This window comes from Pseudophryne corroboree, chromosome 9 (assembly GCF_028390025.1).
Source record: "Pseudophryne corroboree isolate aPseCor3 chromosome 9, aPseCor3.hap2, whole genome shotgun sequence".
In the NCBI taxonomy this organism is placed as follows: Eukaryota; Metazoa; Chordata; class Amphibia; order Anura; family Myobatrachidae; genus Pseudophryne; species Pseudophryne corroboree.
Window position 1 is genome coordinate 345,239,582 of NC_086452.1, and position 17,783 is coordinate 345,257,364.

Genomic DNA, 17,783 nt, shown 5'->3' on the forward strand with positions numbered 1-17,783 from the left:
ATTATCAAATATGGAATAAGCTAGATGATATGGAAAATCGCTCAAGAAGAAATAATATCAGATTGGTGGGTTTACCAGAGTCACTTAAGGGCACAGCACTAGCTCATTTTGTACGTGTCACCCTGCCTACACTTTTGGGCATAGAACGAGACTGCAGTGATCTAGTTATTGAGAGGGTCCATCGTGTGGGCCCTGTCCCCACCCCCGCCAGACCGCGTCCACGGGTAACACTATTTCGCTGTCTAAACTACCTTCATAAAATGGCATTCTGGTCTGCATCCCGAAAAATGAAAGATATCCAATGGGAGGGTAACAAGCTTTTCATATTCCAGGACTATTCGGTGGAACTGACCCGGGCCCGTAAAGCGTTTTCACCTATTTGCACTCAACTTGTGTCCGAGGGCCGCAAGTTTGGATTACTCTACCCCGCACGCTTACGCATTTATGAGGGTACCTCCCACAAAGATTTTCTATCACCCGCAGACGCAGTGGCCTACCTCCGTAATATCTCTAGAGAAGACGCCACAGATATTACAGATCTCCCTTCGGCGGCTGCTGGATTGTAATATACAGGTTTTCCCCCTGCGATTCCATCATATCTTCTGATCAGTGCTGGTTCTTTTTGCTAATGATCTCTTGCATCATAGTGACTGCTGCCGCTCTATATTTGATTCGGCTTCATTATAGCTTCAATATGATTACATATATACAAAACAAGAAAGAAAAAAAAAAAAAAAAAATGTTCTATAATTGTTTATCATGTTACTTGCATATGCTGGGGACTCCCCCATTATCATGGACTTCCGTGGTTATGTTTACTTATTTGTAATCCTTCCCATATATTCTTTACATTACTCGACTCACTACATTTCACCCAAGAGCTGTTGTTTTTAGGAATATGCTGTTACCCTGCTTATTTTTTGAGGGATGCTGGGTGGGTATAGATAATAGAATTATGGCGGTGGGGAGGGGATCCTCCTTTCCTGCTAGTGCCCATCACTGTATACTCAGGCGCGGGTACACCATCACTGGTGCTTGCTCATGTTTGCTGACCGGAGGTCACTGGCCACTGGCATATTAGTGACTTTTAAAATTGTACTTCTACGATTGTACGGCCTGTTACTCACGATTGCCTCCTATCTCCCTTTTTCTTCTCTTGTTTTGTCTCTCTCCACCCCCCACTTCCCCACCCCCCATCCATCAGGTTGTGATTATGTCGCTGTTTCTTGTGAAGGTGGTAAAGAACGCATCTGTTTTGCCTTTTCCTCTGACATATGGCTGACCTGACGGTAGGATCCTGGAATGTTGGGGGCTTTAATTCCCCAGCAAAGAGACGGAAAATACTTCTCTATCTTAATAAACAACGGGTAGACCTGGCGTTCCTCCAGGAAACACACCTGACTTCAGAGGAGACGGCAAAACTAAATGCTTTGAATTGGCGAGTATTGGGGTTTGCCTCTTTCAATTCTAAAGCCAGAGGTGTTGCTATATTGATCAAACGTTCTATCCCGGCGGAAGTTCTGTCCACTGTGGCTGATCCTGAGGGTCGTTATGTGATACTATCTGTTAAGATACATGGTAGAGTTTATTCAATGTGTAATGTATATGCACCTAACGTCTATTCTAAGAAATTTTTTCAGTCCTTACTGGCCAAACTGACTCCCTTCCTCACAGATCCCTTGATACTCAGTGGGGATTTCAACCTTATCTCCTCCTCCTACCTAGACAGATCACACCCACCAGCAAGACCTCTCTCATTGCCCAAATTCGGGGTACCCCTGCTGGCTGAAAGACTGCAGGTAGTAGATATTTGGAGAGCCTTACACCCCACAGACAAAGAATACACCTGCCTCTCTGCGGCCCATCATACATTGTCTAGGATAGACTACATTTTATTATCCCATTCTCTTCTACCACATATATCCGACTCTCAAATCGAGGCAATATCTCTGTCGGACCATGCTCTAGTCACAGCGACCCTTCACTTTCCAGACGCTCCCTCATCTCCCAAATTGTGGAGATTCCCTACATATCTAGCCAACTCCTTGAAATTTCAACAAAGACTGGAATCTTCTTGGGAATCTTATAAGACTAATAATTCATCCCATTTAGATGAGGATCCTATATTATTTTGGATGACCGCAAAGTCGGTTCTCCGAGGTGATATAATATCCTATGTCTCCGCCACTAACAAGAAATACGCCTCTAAGTACCTAGAGTTCCAGAGGCCCCTGTCAACGGCCTATCAGCAATACAAATCCTCTCCTACTCCACACAACCGTCTCCTTTATTTGGAGGCCAAAACACATTTTGATGAATTTATGTCTTCCATGGGTAATAGGTTCTCCTTTTCAGTGAATCACAGGTTTTATAAGTTTGGCAATAGAACTGGAAAATTGCTAACGACTCTTCTTACTGGTTCCCGACCTCCCATGGTCACCCATCCCTTACGCACCACCACTGGCGCATTAACTACAAACAACCAGGAAATCTCAGAGATAATGAAATCTTACTATAACGATTTATACTCCTCAACACCACATCCCTCCCCCTCCACGGAACCCACCCCTCCACCATGGCCCAAGGAGTTTTGGGACACTCTTCCTATCCCCAAACTTCAACCCTCCATGGTACAATCATTGCTTGATCCGATCTCATTGGAAGAAGTCCAGAGTGTCATTGGTCAATTTGGCAGAGATAAAGCACCGGGCCCTGATGGCTTTAGCGCCGATTTTTATAAAATCCTTTTACCCCGCATAGGGGACACTCTAGTGTCTGTACTAAATGCGATTTTGTCCTCTGACACTCTTCCCAGACATTTTAATACTGCTGTCCTTAAAGTCCTTCCTAAACCAGGTAGAGATTTGTCCCAGCCTGGATCATATCGCCCGATCTCATTGTTAAATCTTGATTATAAGTTACTCACTAAAATATTAGCAAATCGAATTAAATTATTACTCCCCCAAATTATACACAAGGATCAAACTGGATTCATTTGGGGTAGACACTCAGAGATCAATGTACGGAGAGTTTTAACTGCCATTTATACAGCTTCCTCTTTTTCTTCTCCTTCTTTTACTCCTCTTTCCCCTCCCCCAGTTATTCTCTCCCTTGACGCTGAGAAAGCGTTCGACCTCGTGGATTGGGACCATCTTTTCTCTACTCTCCTGCACTTTGGCTTTCCTAACGACTTTGTGAATCTTCTAAAACTACTTTATACTGCTCCACAAACCCAGATTTCCTGTAATGGGGTACTGTCCTCATCATTTGAGATACAACGAGGTACTAGACAGGGCTGCCCTTTATCGCCCTTACTATTTGCAATAGCACTGGAGCCCCTAGCGATAGCCCTACGCCAATCGAGAGTTTTTAAGGGAATCAAAATTGGAGACATTGACCTCCGTCTTGCTCTTTTTGCCGATGACATGCTGCTATTCGTTTCTGATCCATCGACCTCCATCCCGGAGATCCTTGGATTGATACAAGCATTCGGAACTAGGGCGGGATATAGAATTAATGTAGCCAAGTCAGAGCTTTTACCCCTGGGCCCTTCTGCCCATAACATTTCCAAACTCATCCCATCTCTTTCCTTTAAAATCTCCCACACAAAGCTTACCTACCTGGGGATTCAAATCCCAGCGAATCTCTCCAGACTATATGAGGAGAACTACACCCCTGCCTTAACACGTGTCACCTCGTTGCTAGATAGCTGGAAATTGCTGCCTCTGTCACTGTTGGGGAGGATAGCCGTCTTGCAAAGCATAGTCTTCCCGAAATTATTTTATCTTATGCAGATGCTCCCGATCCGCCTTAAGACTCAAGACATCCAATATTTACGAAAAATCATGTCAAAATTCCTATGGAAAGGGAAAAAAGCATTTATCGCTTTGGATAAACTAATGGCCCCTAAGGCCGCAGGAGGCTTTGGAGTACCTGATTATATGTCCTACTCTATGGCGACTCTATTCCGATGTGCTGCTAATTGGCTGTTTGACAGGGAACTCTTCACAGACACTGCTCTAGATGAGGCCTTATTTACTCCCTACTCCCCGGGAGCATTGCTACTGTCCAAACCCTCCCTGATCCCAACTCACATCCTTAACAATCCTCTTTTTCATGATATTTATTACAACTGGCGCACCCTACACAAGAAATTTAAATGTAACCCTGAGGTGTCTGTATGTATTCCGCTATGGGGCAACCCCGCCTTTCCCCCATCTCTCACTAACTCCAATTACCGGCTCTGGAAAGAGAAGGGTCTGTCTAACTCTTCCAAAGTGTTTGACCCGGGGGGCTCTATATATCCATTCTCATCGCTCCGAGAGAAATATGACCTGCCTCACTCTCATTTTTTCATGTATCTCCAGACCCGACACTATCTAGACTCAATAACTCGTATGCGCAACATACCACATGACTCATCCCCTTCCTCTCACCCATTGTTAGTCACACTTAATATTCACAAAGCCGGACCAACACGCATTAGACAGATTTATACCATCCTGACTTCTCGCACAACAGAGGGTAGATGGGACAGACTATTTACCCAATGGTGTAAGGATATACCTGGCCTAACTAATCACCATCAACTTAGTGATCATTATGTCTCTACCCTGAAAGCCCTGGCTTCACCTTACCTACAAGAGGTTCACCTCCGAACTTTGCAGAGAGCCTATATCTCCCCAACCCAACATGCTCGATTTCACCCCTTGGAAACCGGGGAATGCCCCAAATGTCATGTTCGAATAGCTTCCTTCTATCACATGTTTTGGGAGTGTGGTCTGATCCGACGTTTCTGGCACAAATTATTAGCCTACATTAATCAGCTATTGAATATACGTGTATCAGCAACGCCCCTTTCTTGTTTATGGGCAAATTTTTCGGAATGGGATCTAGGACCTGGGAAACAGCGAATTATTCCATTTCTCACTATCTTAGTAACAGTATCAAAGAAAATTATTTTATCCCACTGGTTATCGTCTTCTTCACCTACATTGGTAGAAGTTCATAGTAAGTTGTTACAGATCTTATATTACGACAGAAAATCGGCTCAAGTAAATATAGAGTCAGGTGTCAAAACTTTCTACAAAAAGTGGGGCCTTTACATTGACTCGCGGGATCAGACCACACAGGCCCAAATATTTAAGGTATTTGAGCACACTGAATGGTTCCTTCACAGGAAGATATTGGAAGAATCCATGTTATGAAACTATTTTCCGTACCTTAAGATAAGCCCTGGAGTTGAAATTTAGTACTCTCCGTCCTGATATTGAAGTATCAATTGCTACCATACTTTGTCTTTATGAATAAAAAACATCCTGATTCTTCCTCCCTACTTATCCTTATGTGTTTCCCTGTCCTCCCCCCCCCCCCTCCCTACTTTCTCTCTACTATTCTTCTATCTCCCCCTTTTCTTATGGACTTATGTTTGATATAATGTTTCTAATGTTCTACTTCAAGGAAGGGTTTCCTGAGGTTTGATTTTTGGAGTACTATTTGACTCCAGTGCAATGTGTTCTTATTGATGAATCACATCTACTCCACGACTTTGACGATATTATAGATTTGATTCCTGACATTGATTGATGTACACACCAATGTTGTTTTTGTGCTTTATTCATCAAATAATTGCTATCTGTTTCTGTCTTACATTGTACTCTATGAAAATCATAATAAACAGATTTAAAAAAAAAAAAGATACAGCAACACATAAGTAAACACTGTGGGGCAGATGTATTAACCTGTAGAAGGCATAAGGAAGTGAAAAACCAGTGATATGTGCAAGGTAATAAAGGCAGCAGACAATCTGTTCCTAAATGTTCATTTACATATTGGAGCAGATTGGCTGGTGCCTTTATTACCTTGCACAGATCACTGGTTTCTCACTTCCTTATGCCTTCTACAGGTTAATACATCTGCACCTGTATTTGGACAAAGTATACGCAGGCCTACACATATCAAATTACATACCCAGCAGCCATCCATCTGGCATTTGTCCATCCTCAAACTTATCAAAGAGGGATGACTGACTGAGGATGAAGGAGTCATGGCAGCCCCCAGGGTAACCAGCAACAACACTCATTATTTTGAGATTTGCATCACAAACCACCTGCACATTTGTGGAGTGTTCGAAATGGCGGTTTGTATATATGTGCTGCCTGCCCCTAGGTGGTTTCAGCTGAATGTGTGTGCAATCTATGGCTCCAAGCACATTGGGCATGCCAGCCAGCTCATAGAAATCTACCCTGACGGCATGCCACTGAGACTCCTGGGTAGGGAAGCAGATTGAGGCCTCGATGTAGGGCTGCAAAACAGCCAACACCTGTGTGAACATTTTAAAGAACAATAAACATGAGATTTTAGGACAGAACTGGCCACCGAGAAATTAAAACAAACACAAAACAGAAGAGGTCGTTAGGTATACATCACCTGTGTTAAGATTCTTGAAAATGAGGGCTGTGAGATTCCTATGACATCCCCAGATACAGCCTGAAAGCTGCCAGTAGCCATAAAGTGCAACACAGCCAGGAGTTTGTGCAGGCCTGAGACAGGGCGAGAGCATGCTGTCTCAGGGTCTAGGCCCAGTTTGACAAGGTCATACAGACGGAAAATGTTGTTACGATTTAGACGGAACATCTGTATGACCTTATCATCGGACAATGCGTTCAAGTTTAAAGGCCCCCTAAAAAAACGAGGCCTGCGCAGCCTCCGCGGAACCTGTACAACCTGCTGACCATGTTCAGTTTCTTGGCCCTGGGTACTTACAGGCTGATGTCTGAGTCTGAGGAATCCCACAGCACACAAAAGATCAGTGGCCCACAGTCCTGCTGCCATTTCTGAGTGTAGGTGTATTGAAATGGGCCTAACATCTTTTTATAGGCATCCTAATTCAGGTGTGAGTGATTTTTTATTTGCAACACATGTAAACACGACTGAAAAAAGCAGGTCTATTTTTTTGCCGCTTTTTTTTTAACGAATCGCAAAAAAATACGACCGCATTTGAGCACCCAGAGACTAACACCCAAATACGAATGAATAGTGAATTCCCGTATTCTATGAAAAAAACAGCCGCATTTGACCGATGGTCTATTCATTCGTATTTCGGAACGTTGTCATTCAAACCATTACGAATAGACCAGACACTGCCGAGATTGGTGCTTAGTGAATTCCCGGATTGGGACTTAGAAAAAAAAACACAAATCGACCAAACTCGGATTTTTAGTAAATACTGGCCCAGGTGTCTCTCTGGCTGATTTAATCACCTTCATTAGAATATGTATTGTATTCCAATGCCTAAAACAAAGAAGTCAAACACACCCATGCAATAGGAAGCTTCTGGGGGGTATAAGTAGAGCTTCCCAGAGAGCTGAAGGGAGATTCTGTGCTCCTAGACTAAGAAGTAATGTTCTGTCAGGAGTTTGTCATTTGGGATTGGATTACAGAAGCATGCTGAACTGTTTATAACCCATTCTGTTCAATAAACCTCTGTTGGTTTTTCATCTGCCACCGTGCCTGATTGATTTGGAATCCGGTATCTTCCCAACGAGCACTTTCGGTCATGGCACCCCCCTTTGCACCGGAAGTGACGTCATTCAGCAAGACCCAGGACCTTGGCAACGCTGTAATAACAGTGTATAAACATAGTTAACATACAGCGGTTGGTCTGCATACAATATAAACAAGTCAAGGCAGACCTAAATATCAGTGCAAGTGAATACATTTTGGCATAAAATAATAAAGTGCAATATATAAATCAAAACGCTTAGAGCTTATGATACAATGTACACCATACACTGAAGTATGGTGAACCTATTACCCTGTAAATAAGAAAACAACATATATCCCATCTACAGTGCAACAACAGAATACCCTGTAAATAAGAAAACAACATATATCCCATCTACAGTGCAACAGAAACGTAAACTGAATAATTTATATAAAGTGCAAGCAGTGCCATAATGAATATAATCTCATGCTTCACATATGAAACAACCAACATGAGAACACACCAATGAATTTTTTTTATTTTTTTTTGTTTATAATATAGTATACATGCAAAAATAAAGAACCCTATTCTAAAACAATGTGCTGAAAATACCGACATCTTGTGGACAAAATCTAAAATGACAAGTTATACTGGAAGATACAAAACTGATGCAGAACAAGGCCCGGAAAAACTTTATCAGGGTGGTAAAACATGGATAGCACAGATTAGATAAAATTACAGTTTAAATAAAAATGTAATCCTGGCAGCAACAGAGGAGACAGCGCAGAGCCTCTTCTCCAACAATTATTGCTCTCAGTGCTCCTATCATGTGTGACATCTTATGTTATATAAATAGAGATGTGCGGCGGGCACTTTTCGTGTTTTGTGTTTTGGTTCTAATTCGCGGCTTGTGTTTTGGTTTTGGCTTGGTTTTGCCAAAACCACCCTTTCGTGTTTTGGTTTTGAATCTGGATGATTTTGGAAAAAAACATAAAAACAGCTAAAATCACAGAATTTGTGGGTAATTTTGGTCCCACGGTATTATTAACCTCAAATAACATTAATTTCCACTCATTTCCAGTCTATTGTGAACACCTCACAATATTGTTTTTAGGCCAAAAGGTTGCACCGAGGTGGCTGTATGATTAAGCTAAGCAGCACAAACACCTGGCCCATCTAGGAATGGCACTGCAGTGTCAGACAGGATGGCAGATTTAAAAAACAGGCCCCAAACAGCACATGATGCAAAGAAAAAGAGGTGCACCAAGGTTGCTGTATGACTAAGCTAAGTGACACAAGTGTGCGGCACAAACACCTGGCATATCTAGGAGTGGCACTGCAGTGTCAGACAGGATGGCAGATTTAAAAAATAGGCCCCAAACAGCACATGATGCAAAGAAGAAAAAGAAGTGCACCGAGGTTGCTGTATTACTAAGCTAAACGACACAATCACCTAGCCTATCTAATAGTGGCATGCAGTGGCTGAATGTCGAAAGTGGCCAGCAATTTTTCAGTCCACTGACAGCATCTCCAGCACTCCCCTGTCATCTTTCAAAAACTCTACAATTGGTGGACTTATACGGCAATACCCCTGGACTAATACAGCAGTATCCAGGCTTGGACTGGCCCACAGGGGTATAGGGGAAACCACCGGTGGGCCCCACTGCCTGGGGCACCACCTCCTGCTCTAAGGATCGGGTTCCAGATTGTGCACTTGAATTATACATTATACATATGTTACCTTATACTGTACTATGGTGTATTATCTACAGTGCATTGCTGTCATTAATCTGGTACATTATCATGCATGCAGCAGCTGAATTTACTGTATATATATTCATGAAGGGGCCCAGAGGTTGCACTTTCTAATGGTTAGTCAAACCAATGAGGTGGCAGGCCACACCCCCTCTGCAGACTGGCCACACCTCTAAACCTGGGCCCCTACCACTGCATTCTCTCGGTGGGCCCTACATGCCCCAGTCCGACACTGGCAGTATCCCTGGACTTATACGACAGTGTCAGACAGGATGGCACTTTAAAAAAACATGCCCCAAATAGCACATGGGGGGTCATTCCGAGTTGTTCGCTCTGTAAAAATCTTCGCATCGCAGCGATTTTCCGCTTAATGCGCATGCGCAATGTCCGCACTGCGACTGCGCCAAGTAAATTAGCTATGCACTTAGGAATTTTACTCACGGCATTTTCATCGTTCTGGCGATCGTAATGTGATTGACAGGAAATGGGTGTTACTGGGCGGAAACAGGCCGTTTTATGGGCGTGTGGGAAAAAACGCTACCGTTTCCGGAAAAAACGCAGGAGTGGCTGGAGAAACGGGGGAGTGTCTGGGCGAACGCTGGGTGTGTTTGTGACGTCAAACCAGGAACGACAAGCAGTGAAATGATCGCAGATGCCGAGTAAGTCTGAAGCTACTCAGAAACTGCTACGAGGTGTGTAATCGCAATATTGCGAATACATCGTTCGCAATTTTAAGATGCTAAGATTCACTCCCAGTAGGCGGCGGCTTAGCATGAGCAAATCTGCTAAAATTCACTTGCGAGCGAACAACTCGGAATGACCCCCATGATGCAATGATGAAAAAGAGGTGCACCAAGGTTGCTGTATGACTAAGCTAAGCGACACAAGTGTGTGGCACAAACACCTGGCCCATCTAGGAGTGGCACTGCAGTATCAGACAGGAGGGCAGATATAAAAAAAACGGCCCCAAACAGCACATCATGCAAAGATGAAAAAGAGGTCCAATGAGGTCGCTGCATTGTAAGAGGGTGGCGGTGCGGTGTAGTGCCTGCTGCCGTGCAGGTGTAGTTTCACTACTCACCAGGCGCCGCACTCTCTCACCTTCAGGTGCCGGAACCTTCAACGGACCTGGAAATCTTCAGTCGGATCCGGACATGGCGATTCCCTCTCGGAGCTGACGTACGAACGAGCTGAGGAGAAAATAGACTACCTTAAGGGGGGGTATCAACCCTTCTTCCACCCGAAAAGGGGATACCCCAGGGGTGACGGCGACCTTCACCGGTTGGGTGAAAGGTCATCACTGGCACAAAGCCTCAGCCACCCAGAATTCACACACTCGCACTCTCGCGCGTAGTGTGATGAAGGGGTTCACACGTCCGTGAGCAAACCCCTATTCCGGCGCTCGGGGACAGACAAAGGGACCAACGTACACAGATGCTACTCACCGTCAGTTCCGCACTGCGAACGTCTTCTCCTCTTACAGGTCCCTGTAAGGAGGCAAACAAACAGCCATGCAGGGCCTAACTCCAACCTAGTGTAACACCCCTATACTAACTACAACGGCAGAGCCCTCAAACTAGCTCTGTGGGTGCAGGGCCGGTGCAAGGTTTCTCAGCACCCTAGGCTAATCGACAGCACAAACCCCTCCCCCACCAAAATACTAAGCCCCTCAGCTGAAAATGTTTATCACATATATAAAATTTGGACCCATCCTACACGCCACATTATTGGTTCCCCTAATGACATAGAGAGCAAGTCAGGGGTTTATCAGGGACATAGGAGCAGTCAGGGGCATAGGGAGCAGTCAGGGGTGTATCAGGGACATAGGGAGCAGTCAGGGGCATAGGGAGTAGTCAGGGGTGTATCAGGGACATAGGAGCAGTCAGGGGCATAGGGAGCAGTCAGGGGTGTATCAGGGACATAGGAGCAGTCAGGGGCATAGGGAGCAGTCAGGGGTGTATCAGGGACATAGGAGCAGTCAGGGGCATAGGGAGCAGTCAGGGGTGTATCAGGGACATAGGGAGCAGTCAGGGGCATAGGGAGTAGTCAGGGGTGTATCAGGGACATAGGAGCAGTCAGGGGCATAGGGAGCAGTCAGGGGTGTATCAGGGACATAGAGAGCAGTCAGCGGTGTAACAGGGACATAGGGAGCAGTCAGCGGAGTATCAGGGACATAGGGAGCAGTCAGCGGTCTATCAGGGACATAGGGCGCAGTCAGCGGTCTATCAGGGACATAGGGAGCAGTCAGCGGTCTATCAGGGACATAGGGCGCAGTCAGCGGTCTATCAGGGACATAGGGAGCAGTCAGCGGTCTATCAGGGACATAGGGCGCAGTCAGCGGTCTATCAGGGACATAGGGCCAGTCAGCGGTCTATCAGGGACATAGGGAGCAGTCAGCGGTCTATCAGGGACATAGGGAGCAGTCAGCGGTCTATCAGGGACATAGGGAGCTCAGCGGTCTATCAGAGACATAGGGAGCAGTCAGCGGTCTATCAGGGACATAGGGAGCAGTCAGCGGTGTATCAGGGGCATCGGGAGCAGTCAGGGGCATAGGGAGCAGTCAGGGGCATAGGGAGCAGTCAGCGGTGTATCCGGGACATAGGGAACACTCAGGGGCATAGGGACCAGTCAAGGGCGTATCCGGGGCATAGGGAACACTCAGGGACATAGGCAGCAGTCAGGGGTGTATCAGGTGCATAGGGAGCAGTAAGGGGTGCAGAATGCTGTAGGGCATGGGGCTGTACTAGTGAACTGCTGCGAGTGTACATCAGGCAAGCAGAGTCAGTGACAGACACTGACTGACCTGAAGTAGCAGCTCCAGTCCCGGTGTCCTGGCCTCCTGTGTCCAATGCTGAGGCTCCTGTAATGTCCACTCCCTGTGGATGGTCCTGACTTCCGCACCAACCTCGGATGATCAGGGTCAGAGGAGCTTTGTCATAGAGGCGGCCACTGGTCCCTGGGGAGGGGTCAGCCAGCGACCCGGATGTGCATTGTAAGCTTAGCCGGCCCCAGCGATGTGCTCTGGAGCTGGCTTAGAGTCAGGAGCACCCTGCCTGCGCATCAGCCTCTAAGAAAAGTTCCGGCTCTGGATGCTGGGGGCTCCTACAGGCGGGTGCTGGGCGGCAAATAAATACGTTTCTATAAACCACTGACAGCCGGCTTCCAGCAGCGCTGTGGCCGGATTGTGGTTCCGCCGGAGGGAGAAAATCTAAAAATCTACATGGTCATCGGGTCGGGTGGGGGAGGGAGAGTGGGGGGAGTGAGCGAGCAACGACGGAGGGGCAAGTGGCTCTAACCCAGCTGATCTGACACCGGGTTAGCAGGGAACGGGTCCCCCTCACATCCCTCATGTCGAGCAGAGTCACTTACTTAATTTATTTTTTTGCATCAGCGCCGCCCTTCAAGTGCCGGCGCTCATAGGCAGCTGCCTAAAGCTGCCTAATGGTAGCGCCGGCTCTGTGTGGGTGTGGTGCAACAAAACTAAACACAGACTTAACAAGCTTACACTTTCCCCTGCACGGTAACTAGAGATGAGCGGGTTCGGTTTCTCTGAATCCGAACCCGCCAGAACTTCATGTTTTTTTTCACGGGTCCGAGCGACTCGGATCTTCCCGCCTTGCTCGGTTAACCCGAGCGCGCCCGAACGTCATCATGACGCTGTCGGATTCTCGCGAGGCTCGGATTCTATCGCGAGACTCGGATTCTATATAAGGAGCCGCGCGTCGCCGCCATTTTCACACGTGCATTGAGATTGATAGGGAGAGGACGTGGCTGGCGTCCTCTCCGTTTAGAATAGATTAGAGAGACACTTGATTTACTAATTTTGGGGAGCATTAGGAGTACTCAGTAGTGTACAGTGCAGAGTTTTGCTGATAGTGACCAGTGACCACCAGTTTTATTTATAATCCGTTCTCTGCCTGAAAAAAGCGATACACAGCACACAGTGACTCAGTCACATACCATATCTGTGTGCACTGCTCAGGCTCAGGCCAGTGTGCTGCATCATCTATTATCTATATATAATATTATATATATCTGTCTGACTGCTCAGCTCACACAGCTTATAATTGTGGGGGAGACTGGGGAGCACTACTGCAGTGCCAGTTATAGGTTATAGCAGGAGCCAGGAGTACATAATATATTATATAGTGAGTGACCACCAGACACACAGTGCAGTTTATTTAATATATCCGTTCTCTGCCTGAAAAAAGCGATACACACAGTGACTCAGTCAGTCACATACCATATCTGTGTGCACTGCTCAGGCTCAGGCCAGTGTGCTGCATCATCTATATATATTATATATCTGTCTGACTGCTCAGCTCACACAGCTTATAATTGTGGGGGAGACTGGGGAGCACTACTGCACTAACTGCAGTGCCAGTTATAGGTTATAGCAGGAGCCAGGAGTACATAATATTATATTAAAATTAAACAGTGCACACTTTTGCTGCAGGAGTGCCACTGCCAGTGTGACTAGTGACCAGTGACCTGACCACCAGTATATATAATATTAGTAGTATACTATCTCTTTATCAACCAGTCTATATTAGCAGCAGACACAGTACAGTGCGGTAGTTCACGGCTGTGGCTACCTCTGTGTCGGCACTCGGCAGCCCGTCCATAATTGTATATACCACCTAACCGTGGTTTTTTTTTCTTTCTTTATACATACATACTAGTTACGAGTATACTATCTCTTTATCAACCAGTCTATATATTAGCAGCAGACACAGTACAGTGCGGTAGTTCACGGCTGTGGCTACCTCTGTGTCGGCACTCGGCAGCCCGTCCATAATTGTATATACCACCTAACCGTGGTTTTTTTTTCTTTCTTTATACATACATACTAGTTACGAGTATACTATCTCTTTATCAACCAGTCTATATATTAGCAGCAGACACAGTACAGTGCGGTAGTTCACGGCTGTGGCTACCTCTGTGTCGGCACTCGGCAGCCCGTCCATAATTGTATATACCACCTAACCGTGGTTTTTTTTTCTTTCTTTATACATACATACTAGTTACGAGTATACTATCTCTTTATCAACCAGTCTATATATTAGCAGCAGACACAGTACAGTGCGGTAGTTCACGGCTGTGGCTACCTCTGTGTCGGCACTCGGCAGCCCGTCCATAATTGTATATACCACCTAACCGTGGTTTTTTTTTCTTTCTTTATACATACATACTAGTTACGAGTATACTATCTCTTTATCAACCAGTCTATATATTAGCAGCAGACACAGTACAGTGCGGTAGTTCACGGCTGTGGCTACCTCTGTGTCGGCACTCGGCAGCCCGTCCATAATTGTATATACCACCTAACCGTGGTTTTTTTTTCTTTCTTTATACATACATACTAGTTACGAGTATACTATCTCTTTATCAACCAGTCTATATATTAGCAGCAGACACAGTACAGAGAGGTAGTTCACGGCTGTGGCTACCTCTGTGTCGGCACTCGGCAGCCCGTCCATAATTGTATATACCACCTAACCGTGGTTTTTTTTTCTTTCTTTATACATACATACTAGTTACGAGTATACTATCTCTTTATCAACCAGTCTATATATTAGCAGCAGACACAGTACAGTGCGGTAGTTCACGGCTGTGGCTACCTCTGTGTCGGCACTCGGCAGCCCGTCCATAATTGTATATACAACCTAACCGTGGTTTTTTTTTCTTTCTTTATACATACATACTAGTTACGAGTATACTATCTCTTTATCAACCAGTCTATATATTAGCAGCAGACACAGTACAGTGCGGTAGTTCACGGCTGTGGCTACCTCTGTGTCGGCACTCGGCAGCCCGTCCATAATTGTATATACCACCTAACCGTGGTTTTTTTCTCTTTCTTTATACATACATACTAGTTACGAGTATACTATCTCTTTATCAACCAGTCTATATATTAGCAGCAGACACAGTACAGTGCGGTAGTTCACGGCTGTGGCTACCTCTGTGTCGGCACTCGGCAGCCCGTCCATAATTGTATATACCACCTAACCGTGGTTTTTTTTTCTTTCTTTATACATACATACTAGTTACGAGTATACTATCTCTTTATCAACCAGTCTATATATTAGCAGCAGACACAGTACAGTGCGGTAGTTCACGGCTGTGGCTACCTCTGTGTCGGCACTCGGCAGCCCGTCCATAATTGTATATACCACCTAACCGTGGTTTTTTTTTCTTTCTTTATACATACATACTAGTTACGAGTATACTATCTCTTTATCAACCAGTCTATATATTAGCAGCAGACACAGTACAGTGCGGTAGTTCACGGCTGTGGCTACCTCTGTGTCGGCACTCGGCAGCAGGTCCATAATTGTATATACCACCTAACCGTGGTTTTTTTTTCTTTCTTTATACATACATACTAGTTACGAGTATACTATCTCTTTATCAACCAGTCTATATATTAGCAGCAGACACAGTACAGTGCGGTAGTTCACGGCTGTGGCTACCTCTGTGTCGGCACTCGGCAGCCCGTCCATAATTGTATATACCACCTAACCGTGGTTTTTTTTTCTTTCTTTATACATACATACTAGTTACGAGTATACTATCTCTTTATCAACCAGTCTATATATTAGCAGCAGACACAGTACAGTGCGGTAGTTCACGGCTGTGGCTACCTCTGTGTCGGCACTCGGCAGCCCGTCCATAATTGTATATACCACCTAACCGTGGTTTTTTTTTCTTTCTTTATACATACATACTAGTTACGAGTATACTATCTCTTTATCAACCAGTCTATATATTAGCAGCAGACACAGTACAGTGCGGTAGTTCACGGCTGTGGCTACCTCTGTGTCGGCACTCGGCAGCCCGTCCATAATTGTATATACCACCTAACCGTGGTTTTTTTTTCTTTCTTTATACATACATACTAGTTACGAGTATACTATCTCTTTATCAACCAGTCTATATATTAGCAGCAGACACAGTACAGTGCGGTAGTTCACGGCTGTGGCTACCTCTGTGTCGGCACTCGGCAGCCCGTCCATAATTGTATATACCACCTAACCGTGGTTTTTTTTTCTTTCTTTATACATACATACTAGTTACGAGTATACTATCTCTTTATCAACCAGTCTATATATTAGCAGCAGACACAGTACAGAGAGGTAGTTCACGGCTGTGGCTACCTCTGTGTCGGCACTCGGCAGCCCGTCCATAATTGTATATACCACCTAACCGTGGTTTTTTTTTCTTTCTTTATACATACATACTAGTTACGAGTATACTATCTCTTTATCAACCAGTCTATATATTAGCAGCAGACACAGTACAGTGCGGTAGTTCACGGCTGTGGCTACCTCTGTGTCGGCACTCGGCAGCCCGTCCATAATTGTATATACAACCTAACCGTGGTTTTTTTTTCTTTCTTTATACATACATACTAGTTACGAGTATACTATCTCTTTATCAACCAGTCTATATATTAGCAGCAGACACAGTACAGTGCGGAAGTTCACGGCTGTGGCTACCTCTGTGTCGGCACTCAGCAGCCCGTCCATAATTGTATATACCACCTAACCGTGGTTTTTTTCTCTTTCTTTATACATACATACTAGTTACGAGTATACTATCTCTTTATCAACCAGTCTATATATTAGCAGCAGACACAGTACAGTGCGGTAGTTCACGGCTGTGGCTACCTCTGTGTCGGCACTCGGCAGCCCGTCCATAATTGTATATACCACCTAACCGTGGTTTTTTTTTCTTTCTTTATACATACATACTAGTTACGAGTATACTATCTCTTTATCAACCAGTCTATATATTAGCAGCAGACACAGTACAGTGCGGTAGTTCACGGCTGTGGCTACCTCTGTGTCGGCACTCGGCAGCCCGTCCATAATTGTATATACCACCTAACCGTGTTTTTTTTTTCTTTCTTTATACATACATACTAGTTACGAGTATACTATCTCTTTATCAACCAGTCTATATATTAGCAGCAGACACAGTACAGTGCGGTAGTTCACGGCTGTGGCTACCTCTGTGTCGGCACTCGGCAGCCCGTCCATAATTGTATATACCACCTAACCGTGGTTTTTTTTTCTTTCTTTATACATACATACTAGTTACGAGTATACTATCTCTTTATCAACCAGTCTATATATTAGCAGCAGACACAGTACAGTGCGGTAGTTCACGGCTGTGGCTACCTCTGTGTCGGCACTCGGCAGCCCGTCCATAATTGTATATACCACCTAACCGTGGTTTTTTTTTCTTTCTTTATACATACATACTAGTTACGAGTATACTATCTCTTTATCAACCAGTCTATATATTAGCAGCAGACACAGTACAGTGCGGTAGTTCACGGCTGTGGCTACCTCTGTGTCGGCACTCGGCAGCCCGTCCATAATTGTATATACCACCTAACCGTGGTTTTTTTTTCTTTCTTTATACATACATACTAGTTACGAGTATACTATCTCTTTATCAACCAGTCTATATATTAGCAGCAGACACAGTACAGTGCGGTAGTTCACGGCTGTGGCTACCTCTGTGTCGGCAC